Source organism: Mytilus galloprovincialis, chromosome 1 (assembly GCF_965363235.1).
Source record: "Mytilus galloprovincialis chromosome 1, xbMytGall1.hap1.1, whole genome shotgun sequence".
NCBI classification, from domain to species: Eukaryota; Metazoa; Mollusca; class Bivalvia; order Mytilida; family Mytilidae; genus Mytilus; species Mytilus galloprovincialis.
The window spans coordinates 88,292,300-88,317,084 of NC_134838.1; the positions used below are offsets into that span (position 1 = coordinate 88,292,300).

The 24,785-nt window shown below is 31.3% G+C and overlaps 1 protein-coding gene and 1 long non-coding RNA gene across 3 annotated transcripts in view; one reads left to right on the plus strand and one right to left on the minus strand.

Moving 5' to 3' along the window:
* The window catches only part of LOC143061976 (uncharacterized), a 290,220-nt gene that overhangs the window by 225,708 nt on the left and 39,727 nt on the right, over positions 1-24,785 (minus strand). The window lies entirely within an intron of this gene.
* Positions 11,156-24,778, plus strand: LOC143043382 (uncharacterized). Of its 2 annotated transcripts, XR_012968362.1 has the most exons (10): positions 11,156-11,230; positions 12,018-12,114; positions 13,712-13,808; positions 15,406-15,502; positions 17,100-17,196; positions 18,794-18,890; positions 20,035-20,131; positions 21,730-21,826; positions 23,425-23,521; positions 24,667-24,778. It is a non-coding gene; the product is annotated as an uncharacterized LOC143043382 (long non-coding RNA). The 2 variants fall into 2 exon arrangements; XR_012968356.1 differs by lacking the exon at positions 11,156-11,230 and having other exon boundaries at positions 11,925-12,114.

Consider the following 24,785-nt stretch of genomic DNA (forward strand, 5'->3'; position numbering starts at 1 on the left):
GAGGCAAAATATATTAGCCGAGCGAAGCGAGGCGAAGGGTCTGGAGGCCGCTCAAGGCCCCCAGAAGCTCTGAAAAAAATGACGCAAAATCGTGCATTCTGACCGTTTCCCGGACTCTTTCTTACTCTGAAACGCAATTAATTTTTAGCTATTTTTCGACAATATTCTGGTCTCAAAGCAAAATATATAGATTCATTGTAAATAAAAACTTTTAGGTTTAAGGGACAACATCAAAAGACCGATATGTAGGATAAAGCAAAAATCGTAATTCTCATAATCATTTTAATACCAGATCTGTCTGTTCTTATCTTGTATTGTGTTTAAACTTTGGAGAATTTTTTTTATGACTGAATTTAGATATAGTGACAGTGCAGTATTATACTTTAAGTACCGCTTAAGTCGACATTAGGAACCATCTTGACTTTGTTTTATGGTATTTATGATTCTTTCATTGCTGAAGACCCTCAGGCCAGCGACTATCAAGATGAAGAACAGGGATAAAAACCCTGATCATAGATAATTTGTATTTTTTCTATGTATTGACTTTGTGTGCGATTAAGTCCCGTGCACGTTTACTCCATATTCCTTTATTTTGTATTAAAGGGTCTGAACACGACTTAATTGCAAGCGCTTCAATGTAAAAGGTCATATATGGCAATACATTGTTGTTTTTTTCAAATGATTTGATACCGCGAGATTGGTGGTCTCACTTTAATTTAACCCATGTCAGCTATCTAGTTTTATCTACAAAAAAGAGAGCCAGTTTTGTATTCTTTAATATTAAATTCAATTCTTCATGAAGAAACGACCATTTTTTTCTGTGTCCAGTAGCATCGTATCTTCTTAAAATATTTTCTCGCACAATGTCTGGACATCGGTGGACATGCAACATTGCCAAAAACCACACAACCGTTCACCCGTCATCGTAGATCTAATTTCAAATATTCTTACTATTGAATGTAGTTTTTTCAATTAGACAAAAGGTCCTTCAGTATAAGAAAACTCAAGTTTTAAACAAAATTACTAGATTTACAAAAAAAAATCAACACTTAGACTATAGTCATAAAGTAGGACAATAAATGAACAAAAGACAAACCCGGGTACAGATAAGACACATAACTACAAACAATAGACCATCAACACTGAAAACTAAAAGTAAATTAGAAACATAGATCACGAAAAACATGCAGGGGCGACATCAGAGAGTGAAGAGAACTTGCTTCTTGCAAGACACTCGCCGTGAAAACAATTTGATATGAAGACAAGCTTTTGTTTCAATTTTTTTTTTTTTTTTCAAATTTCCAACATGAGGCATTTGCCTCATTTGCCTCCATGTAGTTACGGCCCTGATTAAATCAGTTTGAGTTACGCTCCCCCATGCGATTTTCACAATGAAAACATAACGTCTGACTCAGTTTTTGAGATGTCATGATTGATTGATTGTTGTTTTCTAAGAGACGACAAAAAGACAAACAGCAAAATACAAAATATAAAACATTTTTTATAGCTTTCTATTCTTAGAAGGCAACCCTTGTTGTTGGTTGGTTGTACATCTATCAATAAAATTGAGAATGGAAATGGGGAATGCTTCAAAGAGACAACAATCCGACCATAGAAAAAACACCAGCAGAAGGGCACTAACAGGTCTTCAATGTAGCGAGAAATTCCCGCACTCGGAGGCGTCCTTCAGCTGGCCCCTAAACAGATATATACTAGTTCAGTGATAATGAACGCCATACTAATTTCCAAATTGTACACAAGAAATTAAAATTAAAATAATACAAGATTTACAGGCCAGAGGCTCCTGACTTGGGACAGGTGCAAAAATGCGGCGGGGCTAAACATGTTTATGAGATCTCAACCCTCCCCCTATACCTCCAGCCAATGTAGAAAAGTAAACGCATAACAATACGCACATTAAAATTCATTTCAAGAGAAGTCCGAGTCTGATGTTAGAAGATGTAACCAAGGAAAATAAACAAAATGACAATAATATATAAATAACAACAGACTACTAGCAGTTAACTGACAAGCAAGCTCCAGACTTCAATTAAACTGATTGCAAGATTATGATTTCATCATATGAATATCAGGCACAATCCTTCCCGTTAGGGGTTTAGTATCATACCATCATAACATATATGAGAAGAATATAACCCGTGTCATGCCAACAACTGGTTTTTGAATAAATGTGTTTAGTTCCGATGCAAAGACCCTATAAATGAATCAATATTAACGTCAAAATATTCAATCTTTAATAACCTGACAACAGGAACGTAACTATATCCCTTCTTAATAAGTCTATTTAAAGGTTTGGTTAGTTTCTGAGTTGAATACTGACATGTTTGTGCTTTATAAAGAATATTTCCATAAAAAATTGGATGTGAAATACCTGAACGTATAATAAGTCTGCATGTTGAGCTATATTTACGAATGATGTCCTAATACCAATGATAAAATTTAGTAAATGTTTTGACTAGTTTGTGATATCGAAAACCTTGGTGTAATAATTTTTCAGTAATACATAAATTTCTCTCGTTAAAATCTAAAACACTGTTACATACACGAGCGAATCGTACAAGTATGGATAATTAACGATAGGAAATGAAAAATCATCTCTGTTATCTCTTCAACTTTGTACTTGTTTGGCTTTATAAATATTTTGATATGAGCGTCACTAATGAGTCTTATGTAGACGAAACGCGCGTCTGGCGTACTAAATTATAATCCTGGTACTATTATCTATTATTAACTATTATCATGAATTTTAGTATTAAGTACAGCTCTTTATAAGAACCAGGCAGAGTGCCATATGCATGTGATACATGGGGGGTTCCAGATTTTATCTATAATTGGACTAGTAGAAGCAATAAATGAAAACTGCTCAAAAAATAATTTTGACTGGGAAAATATGAGTGGTTACCATGGTAACGGACACACTATTTTTTGGTTGATAAGCGTGGTTAAATTTTTGCAAAAATCAGCTAAATCACCACAATTCAGAGCCTGATTATGAATAGAATCATGCATTTTTCATTAATGTTCATATGTAACATTGATACAACTTGGTTTAAGCTTCATTTTAGTTAAGATTGCATGTCAACCAAATTTGTAAATTTTTTGAAAAATTATGCCAAAAAATGTATATTTTCAACTTTTCTGAAATTGGGATTTTTGCGAAATTATCAAATTTTCTCTGGTGTTTTTCAGAAAAGTGCAAATATGTACAAAATAGTTAGCACTGTAGTTATGAAGTTTGGATACTTCTTTACCAAATTAAATAGAAAAATTCGTGTTTTTTTTTTTTTTTTAGTTTTATCACCATAGCAAACAATTTTTTCCTTGGAAACGGAGTTTTTATTTCCAGAATATTGCAGTTCAAATGTCCTGAAGTGATTTATAATCGATAAGAAAATACATAAAGCTATCGAAAACTTAAAATTACTATCGTCAAGTGTTTTTGACTTCAATTGTTACCACGGAATCACATAATATCCATAGCAACATCCCCTCAAAAACTGCACAAATAGAAATTTATGTAAAAAAACATAAACAGAGGCTGTTTATTTTCAAATTGGAATATGAGTTCATTCTTTTCTTCACTCTCAGTCTTGTCTGGATTTTTTCTCCAGATTCTTCAATAAATATAATATATAATGTAACATTTGGGTTGGGGGATGAGGCGGTGACGTGGAAAATAAGGGAGGGAGGTATGTTGATTTTTTAAATGTTGCATACAAGTAGATACTTGTAAAGATAATTGCGTTTGGTCGGACTTTGTTCCGAGTTCATCATCTTAAAATCAAATTTTTGAAAGTTAACAGATGATGAACTTCATGAAATTTCAATAGCCGGGCCAACCTGGCTTATAGCAAAGCAAGGTAGATATGGCCCAAATAATTGTAAAAACATTCTTAATTTCTTATGGCACACACCCGTCTGAGATGTTATTCCACCAGCATAAATCACAAAATTGACCTGTAACATAATATTAAGCTGAGCAAACCAATAATAAAATCATTTGGTCAAAGCATTTCTAAACTGAAAATGAAGTGTGATGGACAGACGGATAGACGGACAGGCAAATTGAACACATTTGAAGTTGGTGGTGACTTAAAAATAATATTAGTCAATTAGTGTTCACTAATATCAGAAGTCCAGTTTAATGGAATCCTCTTAATATATACATGTAGCTACTAACATTTCATTAATAACTTCTTTGTTGTACTACTATTCCGCAATTGGAATTCAGGATCTCCGAGATAGACAAATAATAGAATACATCTGCTAAGTTAGAATTGTGCTAATCCCGGTAAAATAATTATGCTATTACCAGCAAAATTATCAAATCAAAATTATCAAGCAAAATTTTCAATCAAAATAATTGAATAAATATATCTCATAAGTTCAAGCTCTATCTCAATTACAATGCCTAGGCAAACATGAATACAAACCAAGCAAGCAAGTCTTAAGTAGCTGCTGTATATTTAGACCGAAATCGTAGACTGCTTTTTCGGTAGCAATCATTTGATTTTCGGGGGGGGGGGGGGTAAGTTACTTAAAATGGCACATTAGTTTACAATCTCCGGCGAAGAGATGACATATCCGTTCCGTTCAATACAACGGATTTCTTTTTGGAAAAAGAACTATATTAATGTGTTATTGAAGAAAATAAGTATAGTCTAATTTTCAAAATTTTCATAGAGGCGGGAGGGAGGACTTAAACCCTCCTAGCAGGTTCGGATCACTACGTGAAAAAAAAAAATTGTTTTTGATTGGCGATGGTAAAAAATACAAGTTACCATGCCTGGAAAACATTAAAGGTTATATACATGGAAAACATTACAAGTTACTTTGGGTCAATGTAAAAGCTTTCCTTTAGTGATATAGATATCAAGATCGAGGAAAGAGCAGTGGTCATTGTTAGTATTAGCTTTATTTAAAGTAAGTCCAACAGGATACATTTCTTTAGTATACATACTGAAGTCGTCATTATTGAGAGCCAAAATATCATCCAAATATCTAAAAGTATTATTAAATTTGTTTATCAGATTTTGTTTCGATGGGTCTTTGCTGATTTTTGTCATAGATTGTAACTCATAGCAATACAAAAACAGGTCCGCAATAAGTGGTGCACAGTTAGTCCCCATTGGAATTCCGATAACCTGACGATATACGGAATCTCCAACAACGAACAAAAATGTTATCTAGTAAAAATTCAAGGGCAGATATAGTACCAAAGCATGTCCAATTGACATAGTTTTTTTTTAAATGCCCATTTAATTAGGTGTGTGAACTTTTTCTTAATGAAAATGTGAGGCAATGTGGTATACAGGGTAGAAAAATCAAAAACTTTGAACAGATTCAAAATCACAAATATAAGCATGCAATTAATCAAGTACTTCCAACGAGTTCTTGACACTTCAAAAGTAAATAATTCCACTATTTTCGAAGGCCTTATTTGAACAATTTATTATCAGGTTTTTGATTGTACCAAGTGTACTGGTAAGAAGTCATTTATAATAGACAATTAAGTAGTGGAACAATGGCTTGAAGACGAAATAAATCTATATTTGTAAGTCGTTTTGTGTAGCTTCGGAAGCCAATACATAGTTAGGACTTTCGTTGTATCTGGTTCTGTTTGTAAAGCGGTAGCTAAAAGTTTATGTTTGTTACAGATGTCTTTTTCTGAAAATGAAGTCAATTGGAATGTTGGTGAATTGGCGTTTTTTTTTTCAGAACCTCAATGTAAAATCAAAAGTCAAACAATAATAATACTATTAGCAGCTTTATCGACCGGGACAAAAACAAATTTCTTGGCTAGTTCTTTTAGTTTATGTTTGATAGGTTTATTGTGGTTATTGTTAATAGTAAAATGTTCTTTAAAATGTTGAATACGTATATCAACTATCTTCATTACTGAATTAAAAAAAAGAGTCCAAAGATTTTTTGTCAGCTTTTTCCCGTTTTATCCATTATAAACAGTAAGTATGGAGTGAGTCGTGGATTATATTACGACACTCATTCAAATTAAATATTGACGGGGGACGATATTTAGGTCGTTTACTGAGGAATGATTTTAACTCTCGGTCTTGGACGATGTTAAGATCTCCTATTATAACATGGCAAATGGGTCCATAAATGTATTCGGAATTACTACAATTACATGAAGTAGGTGTATTTTCACTGATATAACATCTTTACACAATTGGCTATAATTAAACACAAATTTCCGGGTAGATTTCTTGTAAATATAACAAATAAGAGGTAGCTCAGTATTGTCAAAATATCCAGGAATTTGTTCTTTAACAGAATGGTCGTTAAATATACCGGCAATATTTACAAAATCAAAACCTTTATTGAGATACTTTATTTTAATAAAATGTTTTTTATGATCTTCAGGGCGATCAATTTTGGAAATAGTTTAGAATAACAATATGCCATAATAATTAGAACAATTTCATACTTAGGACTGCTATATGAAATTGTGTTGCAATCCTTCAAATTTTTATTTAACTTATTAACCAGTAATTAACAGACCTTAGTTAACAGATAATGTCTGCCGTTGTTTTTTGAAATAGAAATTAGGTCCGAAATATTGGTATGATTGGTCCGAAATTTTCTTTGCCATCGATTTGTTCTACGACCGTAAGAACGGTCAACAACACCTTGTTGAACAAATACTCATTTTGAAGACAAATACAGTTAAATATATTAAACAAAACTATCCGTCACAATGATAACTGAAGGTTTGGACTGGGGGTAACGGAAAGGGGGGGTCTTTATTTCTTTGTCCAGTAATTCTTTTGGCCAGACCATTCTTATCTATTCACGAACTGTTGTATCACTGTTGTTAAAATTTCTAACGCAATGCATGGAGAAAAGAATGTAAGATAAACGTTGTCTGCAATAGTGGACGAATTGGTACGTCAAGAATTTGGAGGAAAATACCGATGCTTATACATGTATACGAATGAACATAATTTGCATGGCTAACATCAATGGACAAGTTATGAATAGGTGCAGTTCAAGATTTCATTCCAAATGGTATACTTATATTAATAATAAATTTGGAATTCAGAAAACGCAGAGATTAGTTATGTTGTTAATCATTTAATTCTTTGTAAAATGTCGGTGCATGAGCTATATATGCTACAACCAACCAACGAAAAGGGTTGACTTCAAAGAATATAAAAGCTATAGAATATGGTTTTAGATTTTGTATTTTGCTGTCTATTTTTTTTGTCGTCTCTCTATGGTAATGGTGTTTCAACAACAACGCACGCAACTGCTTTTTTTTTGGTTTGAAAATTCTTCTCTCCGTAATAAATATTCATGAAATATTTGCCAGAAAACAATAATCAATCAATCATGAATTCTTACATATTAAGTCAGGAGTTATTTTTTCTATGTGAAAATTGCCAACGTGTAAGCGTAAACCAAACCGATTTCATACAGCCTCAATTTCTTCTATTTTGATTTCATCACGTATGAAAGGTGTCGTATGAAAACATCAGTCAAAAATATCCTCGTTCGTTTTTTTCCCCAACAATTCCGTTATTGATTTCCCGACTTTTACTGCATCATCATTAAGATACAACCGCTGAACATACAGTTCTTTGAACCGAGTATAATACTGATGATTTAACTGAACATAATGAACAATCCACCGAATATAAAGAAACCGGGACCACTGAAGGTAATACATAATGTACTGCAAATAATATTGAATCTACTGAACATAATTTCGAAATTACTGAACATAATGAAAAATGCACTGAATATAACGTCAGACGTATCAAACATAATTTAAATACCACTGCATATATTATTATGAAACTACTAAACATAATAACCAAAGCACCGAACATATTGTCAAAACTAATGAACATACATGTAATATGAAAACTACTGAACATAATATAAATACTACTGAACATAATATAGATAATACTGAACATAATGCACAAAGTACCGAACATATTAAACAATCCATATCAGAAGACAGTCATGGCGTTCCATAAAAATGCCATAGAAATGTTTGGCTGTTCCCGTTTCTCCCCCGTGGAGATTTAAAAGTTCAAAAAACAAACAGGATAACAATGGAAATAACGTTAATATAAGCAGTAAGTTTGTGCGCATGTGTCAAGCATATTTTGTGCTTTTAGAACACGGCTTTGTTTACAAAGCGTAATAAGGACGTCATATTGGAGTTCTTAATAAATAAAACACGATTATACACCGGTGCATTGGGCTCCCTTGAAATCGGAATTTTATCGCTTCCAGGGACCGACGGAATGTTTTATACCGGTTCCTGTAGCCCAGGTACCCAAAACATTGTCTAGTTAGGAATTAAGGGTTGTTTGTTAATTATAATTTTGTTTGTTATTTTAGACAGTCCTAAACGGAAGTTGTGTCTATGGTAGCAATACACAGTTAGGAGTTTGAGTGTCGCATTTTGACCCCGGTGGATTTTTCAAATATAAAAGTTATTCTGTAATAAAATTCATTTTTAGACAACTGAGTTCTAATTTAGCCTTCAAAGATGGTTTATAAGAACATCAAGATTATTTTTTACAAGTTTTTATGGTTTTTTTTTCTGTTTTAAATTGGCTCTCCGTATTTTCATTTTCATATCAGTACCCATCAATTTGACTTATAATGATGACTCAGCACTTTTCTCAACACAGTACTGTTCTCAGTTAAAAATTTCTATTCTTTGTGATGAAAATCAAATGTACTTATCAAATGCTTCAAAATAGTATAATATGACTTAAGTCTGATTAATTTTGATTTCCCTTGCTATCTTGAGTATAGGGAAAACTGTACTATTTATTCTGCCATAGGCGACAATACTAACATTTTCTAATTTTAAGAGTACCACTTTTTATAATAAAAACCTGGATAAAACAGTTATGTGTGGTGTTAGTACTTTGTTACTCTATTTTAAAAATTGAAGCCAAATAGTATCATGACCAATTTCCAACGGAGCTTGTTTATGATTTCCATGCCCACCGTCATTTTGCAGCAAATTTATAAAATTTTGAAAGCCTTTTCGAATAATTCTCTAGAAAATATTTCAATAAGTTTTAAAATTTATATTGTAAATATAAACACTGCAGTTATTCATAGATAAATAAAAAATATATTGTACCCTTACATCCAATCACGGCGCTCCTAAGTTGACATCCTTCACCTGTCTTGGATACACAAAAGGCCAACCTAATGCTGGGAAATGTAATAGTAACGTTTTCCCTATACTGTGACATAAAGCTATAAAGAATTCTTATGACACTATTAATGCAATACTGGGTTATTGTGAAAACCTTGGCTATAATAAATACTTGTATGTCCCCATTACTTAAAGAAACATGGATATTTTTTTGTCCCTACCCAAACATGCTGGTTTACCTCTTTCTCTGCTTCTTTCAGATAAGGTCTAATAGACAACCTGTGTCCAGTCATATCTTATCTCATTTAAAAAAGAATAATAAACAGTTCCATTAAAACAGATAAAAATGACAATTCCATTCAATTTGTATTCATTGTATCCAAAATTTAAAACGAAAGTACAAATTCAAGATTATCCATACTAATCTCCATCCCATGCTTTAGTATATGCCATATTGTGATGCAAAATTATAGAGGTTGTTATCAAATCTATTTTTCTGTCTTGAGATGATGAAAACAAAGATATTAGACACTTAAAATATTTAATATGCAAAATACTAAGCTTTAAAGATGCCTTTGTTACCTGTATTAATCAATGAAAAAGCTGAATTATGTCCCTTGGGAGTATTAATTTCCAACAACAGTCCTTTCAGACAGTACAAAATGACAAATTATATATGTCTGATATAATAAAAGATAGAAAATACAAAATGAAGCACTATTGAAATATTTGCTGCATGAATTGCCAACAATGTGAGCAATTCTTTACACAGGAGTGTACAAATTCTTTCTAAATTTAGCCTCAGGTGGGCCTCTTTTTTTCTTAAATACACAATTTTAACACTGAAAATGCTTTTAGTATGAACAAATATTGTCTTACTCCATAAACATTACAAACTTTACCAGACAATTTTCTATTTTAAAATATTATGCCTATAGAAATACCTAAGTGATACATTTAGGGAATTTAACACAGCAAAAAAGGCAAATATATGGTTAAAAATATTTGTCGCGACTTGAATTCTAGGATTTCCAATTGAATTAATCATTGCGAAAGGTGAAAACAAATACAAAGAAGAATAGTTTGGTGCAGTTTATACAATATAGTTAATATTGAAATCCTAGAATAAAGTTTAAACCAGTACGCATCAATATGACTTATAATGATGACTCAGCACTTTTCTCAACACAGTACTGTTCTCAGTTAAAAATTTCTATTCTTTGTGATGAAAATCAAATGTACTTATCAAATGCTTCAAAATAGTATAATATGACTTAAGTCTGATTAATTTTGATTTCCCTTGCTATCTTGAGTCAAGGAATTGTATATTTAAAAGGAATGGAAACGCGGCCGACTTCAAAGAAAATATTATGATGCATCTCTTGCTTCGACCGGGTGTTTATTACACCCCATCGCTCTAACTGGCTCATTACTTATACGGTAGAAGTTATCGAACGTGGTCATTTAATCTGACACTAGTTATCTAACTTGACAATGATATTTTTTTTCTAGGCATGTTTCTGTAATAAAAAATATTATAATGAACTAAAATCCTTCTGAGGGGCATTCTTTTTCAATTTACTTGGTGTGAAATAAATCATAATTGTTTTTTTAGAAGATAATTCGAAATACATATTTTATTGTAGAGTAATGGTACTTACATTGTGCAAGTTGCGTTGTGCACTAGGGGTAAATTCAGTGAATAAATATACGTCATCAGGGACCGCCCATTTAGGGGAGAGCTTTCTGTATAACACTGAAGTCATATGCTCCTCTGATTGGTAGATAATGTTTGTAATAAATATTTTTTGGCAGATGGATCAAAACTAGAGTTGAAAAAAAATAAAAAATAAATGCTGAATGTACTAATTTTTTTTACTATAGGGTTGAAAAGTAATGGGGGTCAGTATAGGAATTCAGTGCGAATCTACATTGTTTGTAAACAAGGCCATGTGAATGCCCAGAAATGCCGCATGATCCGATGTTTTTATTAGTGCAAAAGATAGGGCTACATTTGTACTTTCATGAATGTTATATGAAAGTTTCCAATTTCTAAAGGTAAATCAGGTATAAACTTAATTCCATACATAGATTAGCATTAAAGTCAAAGGGAGATTTTTTACTGAATTTACCCCTATAGGAAAATATGCACTCTTTCACTATACTTGTCCAAGGCCACACAATAATCCACAAACTCATTTCCTGTAAATTTTAATGTAATGGAAGGATTTTGGAACCATTTGAAGTTGTTTTTTATACAAATTTCTATCTTAGCCGCGGCTATTCAGGATGCACTGAGTGTACTGTGAGAGGAAGCATGGGGTATATGTTAAAAATCAGTTTTTGTGTGCAGATTGAAAAAAACAATAGAAATGACACTTTAGAGTTATGATATCAATGAAAGGCACAAATATCCTCCCCATTTACATCACATTTTGCATATATTTCTCCTCATAATATATATAAAATCATTTGAAAAAATGGATTAGCTCCCTTTGACATAGTGATATTTTTTTTTAGCTGTGTTCCCCATGTTAAGTTGTAGAACAAGTGGTAAATAAGCACTTTTCTAGTATTTTAACACTCAAATAATCTGACCGCATGAAGATATTCATTTATTTTCACATAACGCATTGCGATTCTTTATTTAAAAACTATACTAGACAACTTTTCATGATTACATGTCCTTCATCTAGGAAACTAGTGTTGAAATGTTTGTAATTGAATTTTTTTTTGTTAAATAATTGCTTTTAAATATTCTAAATTGTTACTTTAATCTTCCAAATGCAAAGTTTGGTTATATTTAGACTTATTTATTCATATTTGGCACTTTTTTCTACTTCAGTTTTGGCTGTCTAGTTTTGGCGAAGAATCCATCCTGATGTTGGGGTAACAGGAATTTCTGCAGAGTGATTGTCAATGACATTTTGTGAACTTTACAAGTAATTAAAACACAGATTTAGTATAATGAAACATAATTGTTGTTTTATTTGGTATCAAACTGCTTAAAAAAGCCTTTAAAAAGTCCTTTTGTGCTCTTTTCAGGGTATTTAATCAAAAACTTCCATATAAGGAAAAATGTGACTATGAGTACACCAAGTCTTTAGTTTCTAGGTTTACTTGCAATACTGGTCAAAGCAAACACAGAAAACAATTCATATTTATTAAACATAGTATTTTACACAATTCTTATAAAAACAGTCAATGTGCAACTTTATATACCAAATATACATTGGCCGCAGTATGGGCTGTAGTATAAATTTTGCTCTATCTTTACAAACTCAGCATTTATGAATGTTGTATTGAAACTGGAACTTGAAAATTGGATACCTTACATGTTTATTACAAAAAAGTGGGAAAAGAAGTAAAAAAGTTCCTTATAGGGGTAAATTCAGTAAATAAATATACGTCATCAGGGACCGCCCATTTAGGGGAGAGCTTTCTGTATAACACTGAAGTCATATGCTCCTCTGATTGGTAGATAATGTTTGTAATAAATATTTTTTGGCAGATGGATCAAAACTAGAGTTGAAAAAAAATAAAAAATAAATGCTGAATGTACTAATTTTTTTTACTACAGGGTTGAAAAGTAATGGGGGTCAGTATAGGAATTCAGTGCGAATCTACATTGTTTGTAAACAAGGCCATGTGAGTGCCCAGAAATGCCGCATGACCCGATGTTTTTATTAGTGTAAAAGATAGGGCTACATTTGTACTTTCATGAATGTTATATGAAAGTTTCCAATTTCTAAAGGTTAATCAGGTATAAATTTAATTCCATACATAGATTAGCATTAAAGTCAAAGGGAGATTTTTTACTGAATTTACCCCTATAGGAAAATATGCATTTTCACTATACTTGTCCAAGGCCACACAATAATCCACAAACTCATTTCCTGTAAATATTAATGTAATGGAAGGATTTTTGAACCATTTGAAGTTGTTTTTTTATACAAATTTCTATCTTAGCCGCGGCTATTCAGGATGCACTGAGTGTACTGTGAGAGGAAGCATGGGGTATATGTTAAAAATCAGTTTTTGTGTGCAGATTGAAAAAACAATAGAAATGACACTTTAGAGTTATGATATCAATGAAAGGCACAAATATCCTCCCCATTTACATCACATTTTGCACATATTTCTCCTCATAATATATATAAAATCATTTGAAAAAATGGATTAGCTCCCTTTGACATAGTGATATTTTTTTTAGCTGTGTTCCCCATGTTAAGTTGTAGAACAAGTGGTAAATAAGCACTTTTCTAGTATTTTAACACTCAAATAATCTGACCGCATGAAGATATTCATTTATTTTCACATAACGCATTGCGATTCTTTATTTAAAAACTATACTAGACAACTTTTCATGATTACATGTCCTTCATCTAGGAAACTAGTGTTGAAATGTTTGTAATTGAATTTTTTTTTTGTTAAATAATTGCTTTTAAATATTCTAAATTGTTACTTTAATCTTCCAAATGCAAAGTTTGGTTATATTTAGACTTATTTATTCATATTTGGCACTTTTTTCTACTTCAGTTTTGGCTGTCTAGTTTTGGCGAAGAATCCATCCTGATGTTGGGGTAACAGGAATTTCTGCAGAGTGATTGTCAATGACATTTTGTGAACTTTACAAGTAATTAAAACACAGATTTAGTATAATGAAACATAATTGTTGTTTTATTTGGTATCAAACTGCTTAAAAAAGCCTTTAAAAAGTCCTTTTGTGCTCTTTTCAGGGTATTTAATCAAAAACTTCCTTATAAGGAAAAATGTAACTATGAGTACACCAAGTCTTTAGTTTCTAGGTTTACTTGCAATACTGGTCAAAGCAAACACAGAAAACAATTCATATTTATTAAACATAGTATTTTACACAATTCTTATAAAAACAGTCAATGTGCAACTTTATATACCAAATATACATTGGCCGCAGTATGGGCTGTAGTATAAATTTTGCTCTATCTTTACAAACTCAGCATTTATGAATGTTGTATTGAAACTGGAACTTGAAAATTGGATACCTTACATGTTTATTACAAAAAAGTGGGAAAAGAAGTAAAAAAGTTCCTTATAGGGGTAAATTCAGTAAATAAATATACGTCATCAGGGACCGCCCATATAGGGGAGAGCTTTCTGTATAACACTGAAGTCATATGCTCCTCTGATTGGTAGATAATGTTTGTAATAAATATTTTTTGGCAGATGGATCAAAACTAGAGTTGAAAAAAAATAAAAAATAAATGCTGAATGTACTAATTTTTTTTACTACAGGGTTGAAAAGTAATGGGGGTCAGTATAGGAATTCAGTGCGAATCTACATTGTTTGTAAACAAGGCCATGTGAATGCCCAGAAATGCCGCATGACCCGATGTTTTTATTAGTGCAAAAGATAGGGCTACATTTGTACTTTCATGAATGTTATATGAAAGTTTCCAATTTCTAAAGGTTAATCAGGTATAAATTTAATTCCATACATAGATTAGCATTAAAGTCAAAGGGAGATTTTTTACTGAATTTACCCCTATAGGAAAATATGCATTTTTCACTATACTTGTCCAAGGCCACACAATAATCCACAAACTCATTTCCTGTAAATATTAATGTAATGGAAGGATTTTGGAACCATTTGAAGTTGTTTTTTATACAAATTTCTATCTTAGCCGCGGCTATTCAGGATGCACTGAGTGTACTGTGAGAGGAAGCATGGGGTATATGTTAAAAATCAGTTTTTGTGTGCAGATTGAAAAAAACAATAGAAATGACACTTTAGAGTTATGATATCAATGAAAGGCACAAATATCCTCCCCATTTACATCACATTTTGCACATATTTCTCCTCATAATATATATAAAATCATTTGAAAAAATGGATTAGCTCCCTTTGACATAGTGATATTTTTTTTAGCTGTGTTCCCCATGTTAAGTTGTAGAACAAGTGGTAAATAAGCACTTTTCTAGTATTTTAACACTCAAATAATCTGACCGCATGAAGATATTCATTTATTTTCACATAACGCATTGCGATTCTTTATTTAAAAACTATACTAGACAACTTTTCATGATTACATGTCCTTCATCTAGGAAACTAGTGTTGAAATGTTTGTAATTGAATTTTTTTTTGTTAAATAATTGCTTTTAAATATTCTAAATTGTTACTTTAATCTTCCAAATGCAAAGTTTGGTTATATTTAGACTTATTTATTCATATTTGGCACTTTTTTCTACTTCAGTTTTGGCTGTCTAGTTTTGGCGAAGAATCCATCCTGATGTTGGGGTAACAGGAATTTCTGCAGAGTGATTGTCAATGACATTTTGTGAACTTTACAAGTAATTAAAACACAGATTTAGTATAATGAAACATAATTGTTGTTTTATTTGGTATCAAACTGCTTAAAAAAGCCTTTAAAAAGTCCTTTTGTGCTCTTTTCAGGGTATTTAATCAAAAACTTCCTTATAAGGAAAAATGTAACTATGAGTACACCAAGTCTTTAGTTTCTAGGTTTACTTGCAATACTGGTCAAAGCAAACACAGAAAACAATTCATATTTATTAAACATAGTATTTTACACAATTCTTATAAAAACAGTCAATGTGCAACTTTATATACCAAATATACATTGGCCGCAGTATGGGCTGTAGTATAAATTTTGCTCTATCTTTACAAACTCAGCATTTATGAATGTTGTATTGAAACTGGAACTTGAAAATTGGATACCTTACATGTTTATTACAAAAAAGTGGGAAAAGAAGTAAAAAAGTTCCTTATAGGGGTAAATTCAGTAAATAAATATACGTCATCAGGGACCGCCCATATAGGGGAGAGCTTTCTGTATAACACTGAAGTCATATGCTCCTCTGATTGGTAGATAATGTTTGTAATAAATATTTTTTGGCAGATGGATCAAAACTAGAGTTGAAAAAAAATAAAAAATAAATGCTGAATGTACTAATTTTTTTTACTACAGGGTTGAAAAGTAATGGGGGTCAGTATAGGAATTCAGTGCGAATCTACATTGTTTGTAAACAAGGCCATGTGAATGCCCAGAAATGCCGCATGACCCGATGTTTTTATTAGTGCAAAAGATAGGGCTACATTTGTACTTTCATGAATGTTATATGAAAGTTTCCAATTTCTAAAGGTTAATCAGGTATAAATTTAATTCCATACATAGATTAGCATTAAAGTCAAAGGGAGATTTTTTACTGAATTTACCCCTATAGGAAAATATGCATTTTTCACTATACTTGTCCAAGGCCACACAATAATCCACAAACTCATTTCCTGTAAATATTAATGTAATGGAAGGATTTTGGAACCATTTGAAGTTGTTTTTTATACAAATTTCTATCTTAGCCGCGGCTATTCAGGATGCACTGAGTGTACTGTGAGAGGAAGCATGGGGTATATGTTAAAAATCAGTTTTTGTGTGCAGATTGAAAAAAACAATAGAAATGACACTTTAGAGTTATGATATCAATGAAAGGCACAAATATCCTCCCCATTTACATCACATTTTGCACATATTTCTCCTCATAATATATATAAAATCATTTGAAAAAATGGATTAGCTCCCTTTGACATAGTGATATTTTTTTTAGCTGTGTTCCCCATGTTAAGTTGTAGAACAAGTGGTAAATAAGCACTTTTCTAGTATTTTAACACTCAAATAATCTGACCGCATGAAGATATTCATTTATTTTCACATAACGCATTGCGATTCTTTATTTAAAAACTATACTAGACAACTTTTCATGATTACATGTCCTTCATCTAGGAAACTAGTGTTGAAATGTTTGTAATTGAATTTTTTTTTGTTAAATAATTGCTTTTAAATATTCTAAATTGTTACTTTAATCTTCCAAATGCAAAGTTTGGTTATATTTAGACTTATTTATTCATATTTGGCACTTTTTTCTACTTCAGTTTTGGCTGTCTAGTTTTGGCGAAGAATCCATCCTGATGTTGGGGTAACAGGAATTTCTGCAGAGTGATTGTCAATGACATTTTGTGAACTTTACAAGTAATTAAAACACAGATTTAGTATAATGAAACATAATTGTTGTTTTATTTGGTATCAAACTGCTTAAAAAAGCCTTTAAAAAGTCCTTTTGTGCTCTTTTCAGGGTATTTAATCAAAAACTTCCATATAAGGAAAAATGTAACTATGAGTACACCAAGTCTTTAGTTTCTAGGTTTACTTGCAATACTGGTCAAAGCAAACACAGAAAACAATTCATATTTATTAAACATAGTATTTTACACAATTCTTATAAAAACAGTCAATGTGCAACTTTATATACCAAATATACATTGGCCGCAGTATGGGCTGTAGTATAAATTTTGCTCTATCTTTACAAACTCAGCATTTATGAATGTTGTATTGAAACTGGAACTTGAAAATTGGATACCTTACATGTTTATTACAAAAAAGTGGGAAAAGAAGTAAAAAAGTTCCTTATAGGGGTAAATTCAGTAAATAAATATACGTCATCAGGGACCGCCCATATAGGGGAGAGCTTTCTGTATAACACTGAAGTCATATGCTCCTCTGATTGGTAGATAATGTTTGTAATAAATATTTTTTGGCAGATGGATCAAAACTAGAGTTGAAAAAAAATAAAAAATAAATGCTGAATGTACTAATTTTTTTTACTACAGGGTTGAAAAGTAATGGGGGTCAGTATAGGAATTCAGTGCGAATCTACATTGTTTGTAAACAAGGCCATGTGAATGCCCAGAAATGCCGCATGACCCGATGTTTTTATTAGTGCAAAAGATAGGGCTACATTTGTACTTTCATGAATGTTATATGAAAGTTTCCAATTTCTAAAGGTTAATCAGGTATAAATTTAATTCCATACATAGATTAGCATTAAAGTCAAAGGGAGATTTTTTACTGAATTTACCCCTATAGGAAAATATGCATTTTTCACTATACTTGTCCAAGGCCACACAATAATCCACAAACTCATTTCCTGTAAATTTTAATGTAATGGAAGGATTTTGGAACCATTTGAAGTTGTTTTTTATACAAATTTCTATCTTAGCCGCGGCTATTCAGGATGCACTGAGTGTACTGTGAGAGGAAGCATGGGGTATATGTTAAAAATCAGTTTTTGTGTGCAGATTGAAAAAAACAATAGAAATGACACTTTAGAGTTATGATATCAATGAAAGGCACAAATATCCTCCCCATTTACATCACATTTTGCACATATTTCTCCTCATAATATATATAAAATCATTTGAAAAAATGGATTAGCTCCCTTTGACATAGTGATATTTTTTTTAGCTGTGTTCCCCATGTTAAGTTGTAGAACAAGTGGTAAATAAGCACTTTTCTAGTATTTTAACACTCAAATAATCTGACCGCATGAAGATATTCATTTATTTTCACATAACGCATTGCGATTCTTTATTTAAAAACTATACTAGACAACTTTTCATGATTACATGTCCTTCATCTAGGAAACTAGTGTTGAAATGTTTGTAATTGAATTTTTTTTTGTTAAATAATTGCTTTTAAATATTCTAAATTGTTACTTTAATCTTCCAAATGCAAAGTTTGGTTATATTTAGACTTATTTATTCATATTTGGCACTTTTTTCTACTTCAGTTTTGGCTGTCTAGTTTTGGCGAAGAATCCATCCTGATGTTGGGGTAACAGGAATTTCTGCAGAGTGATTGTCAATGACATTTTGTGAACTTTACAAGTAATTAAAACACAGATTTAGTATAATGAAACATAATTGTTGTTTTATTTGGTATCAAACTGCTTAAAAAAGCCTTTAAAAAGTCCTTTTGTGCTCTTTTCAGGGTATTTAATCAAAAACTTCCATATAAGGAAAAATGTAACTATGAGTACACCAAGTCTTTAGTTTCTAGGTTTACTTGCAATACTGGTCAAAGCAAACACAGAAAACAATTCATATTTATTAAACATAGTATTTTACACAATTCTTATAAAAACAGTCAATGTGCAACTTTATATACCAAATATACATTGGCCGCAGTATGGGCTGTAGTATAAATTTTGCTCTATCTTTACAAACTCAGCATTTATGAATGTTGTATTGAAACTGGAACTTGAAAATTGGATACCTTACATGTTTATTACAAAAAAGTGGGAAAAGAAGTAAAAAAGTTCCTTATAGGAAAATATGCATTTTTCACTATACTTGTCCAAGGCCACACAATAATCCACAAACTCATTTCCTGTAAATATTAATGTAATGGAAGGATTTTGGAACCATTTGAAGTTGTTTTTTATACAAATTTCTATCTTAGCCGCGGCTATTCAGGATGCACTGAGTGTACTGTGAGAGGAAGCATGGGGTATATGTTAAAAATCAGTTTTTGTGTGCAGATTGAAAAAAACAATAGAAATGACACTTTAGAGTTATGATATCAATGAAAGGCACAAATATCCTCCCCATTTACATCACATTTTGCACATATTTCTCCTCATAATATATATAAAATCATTTGAAAAAATGGATTAGCTCCCTTTGACATAGTGATATTTTTTTTAGCTGTGTTCCCCATGTTAAGTTGTAGAACAAGTGGTAAATAAGCACTTTTCTAGTATTTTAACACTCAAATAATCTGACCGCATGAAGATATTCATTTATTTTCACATAACGCATTGCGATTCTTTATTTAAAAACTATACTAGACAACTTTTCATGATTACATGTCCTTCATCTAGGAAACTAGTGTTGAAATGTTTGTAATTGAATTTTTTTTTGTTAAATAATTGCTTTTAAATATTCTAAATTGTTACTTTAATCTTCCAAATGCAAAGTTTGGTTATAGTTAGACTTATTTATTCATATTTGGCACTTTTTTCTACTTCAGTTTTGGCTGTCTAGTTTTGGCGAAGAATCCATCCTGATGTTGGGGTAACAGGAATTTCTGCAGAGTGATTGTCAATGACATTTTGTGAACTTTACAAGTAATTAAAACACAGATTTAGTATAATGAAACATAATTGTTGTTTTATTTGGTATCAAACTGCTTAAAAAAGCCTTTAAAAAGTCCTTTTGTGCTCTTTTCAGGGTATTTAATCAAAAACTTCCATATAAGGAAAAATGTAACTATGAGTACACCAAGTCTTTAGTTTCTAGGTTTACTTGCAATACTGGTCAAAGCAAACACAGAAAACAATTCATATTTATTAAACATAGTATTTTACACAATTCTTATAAAAACAGTCAATGTGCAACTTTATATACCAAATATACATTGGCCGCAGTATGGGCTGTAGTATAAATTTTGCTCTATCTTTACAAACTCAGCATTTATGAATGTTGTATTGAAACTGGAACTTGAAAATTGGATACCTTACATGTTTATTACAAAAAAGTGGGAAAAGAAGTAAAAAAGTTCCTTATAGGGGTAAATTCAGTAAATAAATATACGTCATCAGGGACCGCCCATTTAGGGGAGAGCTTTCTGTATAACACTGAAGTCATATGCTCCTCTGATTGGTAGATAATGTTTGTAATAAATATTTTTTGGCAGATGGATCAAAACTAGAGTTGAAAAAAAATAAAAAATAAATGCTGAATGTACTAATTTTTTTTACTACAGGGTGGAAAAGTAATGGGGGTCAGTATAGGAATTCAGTGCGAATCTACATTGTTTGTAAACAAGGCCATGTTAATGCCCAAAAATGCCGCATGACCCGATGTTTTTATTAGTGCAAAAGATAGGGCTACATTTGTACTTTCATGAATGTTATATGAAAGTTTCCAATTTCTAAAGGTAAATCAGGTATAAATTTAATTCCATACATAGATTAGCATTAAAGTCAAAGGGAGATTTTTTACTGAATTTACCCCTATAGGAAAATATGCACTCTTTCACTGTACTTGTCCAAGGCCACACAATAATCCACAAACTCATTTCCTGTAAATTTTAATGTAATGGAAGGATTTTGGAACCATTAGAAGTTGTTTTTTATACAAATTTCTATCTTAGCCGCGGCTATTCAGGATGCACTGAGTGTACTGTGAGAGGAAGCATGGGGTATATGTTAAAAATCAGTTTTTGTGTGCAGATTGAAAAAAACAATAGAAATGACACTTTAGAGTTATGATATCAATGAAAGGCACAAATATCCTCCCCATTTACATCACATTTTGCACATATTTCTCCTCATAATATATATAAAATCATTTGAAAAAATGGATTAGCTCCCTTTGACATAGTGATATTTTTTTTAGCTGTGTTCCCCATGTTAAGTTGTAGAACAAGTGGTAAATAAGCACTTTTCTAGTATTTTAACACTCAAATAATCTGACCGCATGAAGATATTCATTTATTTTCACATAACGCATTGCGATTCTTTATTTAAAAACTATACTAGACAACTTTTCATGATTACATGTCCTTCATCTAGGAAACTAGTGTTGAAATGTTTGTAATTGAATTTTTTTTTGTTAAATAATTGCTTTTAAATATTCTAAATTGTTACTTTAATCTTCCAAATGCAAAGTTTGGTTATATTTAGACTTATTTATTCATATTTGGCACTTTTTTCTACTTCAGTTTTGGCTGTCTAGTTTTGGCGAAGAATCCATCCTGATGTTGGGGTAACAGGAATTTCTGCAGAGTGATTGTCAATGACATTTTGTGAACTTTACAAGTAATTAAAACACAGATTTAGTATAATGAAACATAATTGTTGTTTTATTTGGTATCAAACTGCTTAAAAAAGCCTTTAAAAAGTCCTTTTGTGCTCTTTTCAGGGTATTTAATCAAAAACTTCCATATAAGGAAAAATGTAACTATGAGTACACCAAGTCTTTAGTTTCTAGGTTTACTTGCAATACTGGTCAAAGCAAACACAGAAAACAATTCATATTTATTAAACATAGTATTTTACACAATTCTTATAAAAACAGTCAATGTGCAACTTTATATACCAAATATACATTGGCCGCAGTATGGGCTGTAGTATAAATTTTGCTCTATCTTTACAAACTCAGCATTTATGAATGTTGTATTGAAACTGGAACTTGAAAATTGGATACCTTACATGTTTATTACAAAAAAGTGGGAAAAGAAGTAAAAAAGTTCCTTATAGGGGTAAATTCAGTAAATAAATATACGTCATCAGGGACCGCCCATTTAGGGGAGAGCTTTCTGTATAACACTGAAGTCATATGCTCCTCTGATTGGTAGATAATGTTTGTAATAAATATTTTTTGGCAGATGGATCAAAACTAGAGTTGAAAAAAAAAAAAAAATAAATGCTGAATGTACTAATTTTTTTTACTATAGGGTTGAAAAGTAATGGGGGTCAGTATAGGAATTCAGTGCGAATCTACATTGTTTGTAAACAAGGCCATGTGAATGCCCAGAAATGCCGCATGACCCGATGTTTTTATTAGTGCAAAAGATAGGGCTACATTTGTACTTTCATGAATGTTATATGAAAGTTTCCAATTTCTAAAGGTTAATCAGGTATAAATTTAATTCCATACATAGATTAGCATTAAAGTCAAAGGGAGATTTTTTACTGAATTTACCCCTATAGGAAAATATGCATTTTTCACTATACTTGTCCAAGGCCACACAATAATCCACAAACTCATTTCCTGTAAATATTAATGTAATGGAAGGATTTTGGAACCATTTGAAGTTGTTTTTTATACAAATTTCTATCTTAGCCGCGGCTATTCAGGATGCACTGAGTGTACTGTGAGAGGAAGCATGGGGTATATGTTAAAAATCAGTTTTTGTGTGCAGATTGAAAAAAACAATAGAAATGACACTTTAGAGTTATGATATCAATGAAAGGCACAAATATCCTCCCCATTTACATCACATTTTGCACATATTTCTCCTCATAATATATATAAAATCATTTGAAAAAATGGATTAGCTCCCTTTGACATAGTGATATTTTTTTTAGCTGTGTTCCCCATGTTAAGTTGTAGAACAAGTGGTAAATAAGCACTTTTCTAGTATTTTAACACTCAAATAATCTGACCGCATGAAGATATTCATTTATTTTCACATAACGCATTGCGATTCTTTATTTAAAAACTATACTAGACAACTTTTCATGATTACATGTCCTTCATCTAGGAAACTAGTGTTGAAATGTTTGTAATTGATTTTTTTTTTTGTTAAATAATTGCTTTTAAATATTCTAAATTTTTACTTTAATCTTCCAAATGCAAAGTTTGGTTATATTTAGACTTATTTATTCATATTTGGCACTTTTTTCTACTTCAGTTTTGGCTGTCTAGTTTTGGCGAAGAATCCATCCTGATGTTGGGGTAACAGGAATTTCTGCAGAGTGATTGTCAATGACATTTTGTGAACTTTACAAGTAATTAAAACACAGATTTAGTATAATGAAACATAATTGTTGTTTTATTTGGTATCAAACTGCTTAAAAAAGCCTTTAAAAAGTCCTTTTGTGCTCTTTTCAGGGTATTTAATCAAAAACTTCCATATAAGGAAAAATTTAACTAAGAGTACACCAAGTCTTTAGTTTCTAGGTTTACTTGCAATACTGGTCAAAGCAAACACAGAAAACAATTCATATTTATTAAACATAGTATTTTACACAATTCTTATAAAAACAGTCAATGTGCAACTTTATATACCAAATATACATTGGCCGCAGTATGGGCTGTAGTATAATTTTTGTTCTATCGTTACAAACTCAGCATTTATGAATGTTGTATTGAAACTGGAACTTGAAAATTGGATACCTTACATGTTTATTACAAAAAAAGTGGGAAAAGAAGTAAAAAAGTCCCTTATAGGAAAATATGCATTTTTCACTATACTTGTCCAAGGCCACACAATAATCCACAAACTCATTTCCTGTAAATATTAATGTAATGGAAGGATTTTTGAACCATTTGAAGTTGTTTTTTATACAAATTTCTATCTTAGCCGCGGCTATTCAGGATGCACTGAGTGTACTGTGAGAGGAAGCATGGGGTATATGTTAAAAATCAGTTTTTGTGTGCAGATTGAAAAAAAACAATAGAAATGACACTTTAGAGTTATGATATCAATGAAAGGCACAAATATCCTCCCCATTTACATCACATTTTGCACATATTTCTCCTCATAATATATATAAAATCATTTGAAAAAATGGATTAGCTCCCTTTGACATAGTGATATTTTTTTTAGCTGTGTTCCTTATGTTAAGTTGTAGAACAAGTGGTAAATAAGCACTTTTCTAGTATTTTAACACTCAAATAATCTGACCGCATGAAGATATTCATTTATTTTCACATAACGCATTGCGATTCTTTATTTAAAAACTATACTAGACAACTTTTCATGATTACATGTCCTTCATCTAGGAAACTAGTGTTGAAATGTTTGTAATTGAATTTTTTTTGTTAAATAATTGCTTTTAAATATTCTAAATTGTTACTTTAATCTTCCAAATGCAAAGTTTGGTTATATTTAGACTTATTTATTCATATTTGGCACTTTTTTCTACTTCAGTTTTGGCTGTCTAGTTTTGGCGAAGAATCCATCCTGATGTTGGGGTAACAGGAATTTCTGCAGAGTGATTGTCAATGACATTTTGTGAACTTTACAAGTAATTAAAACACAGATTTAGT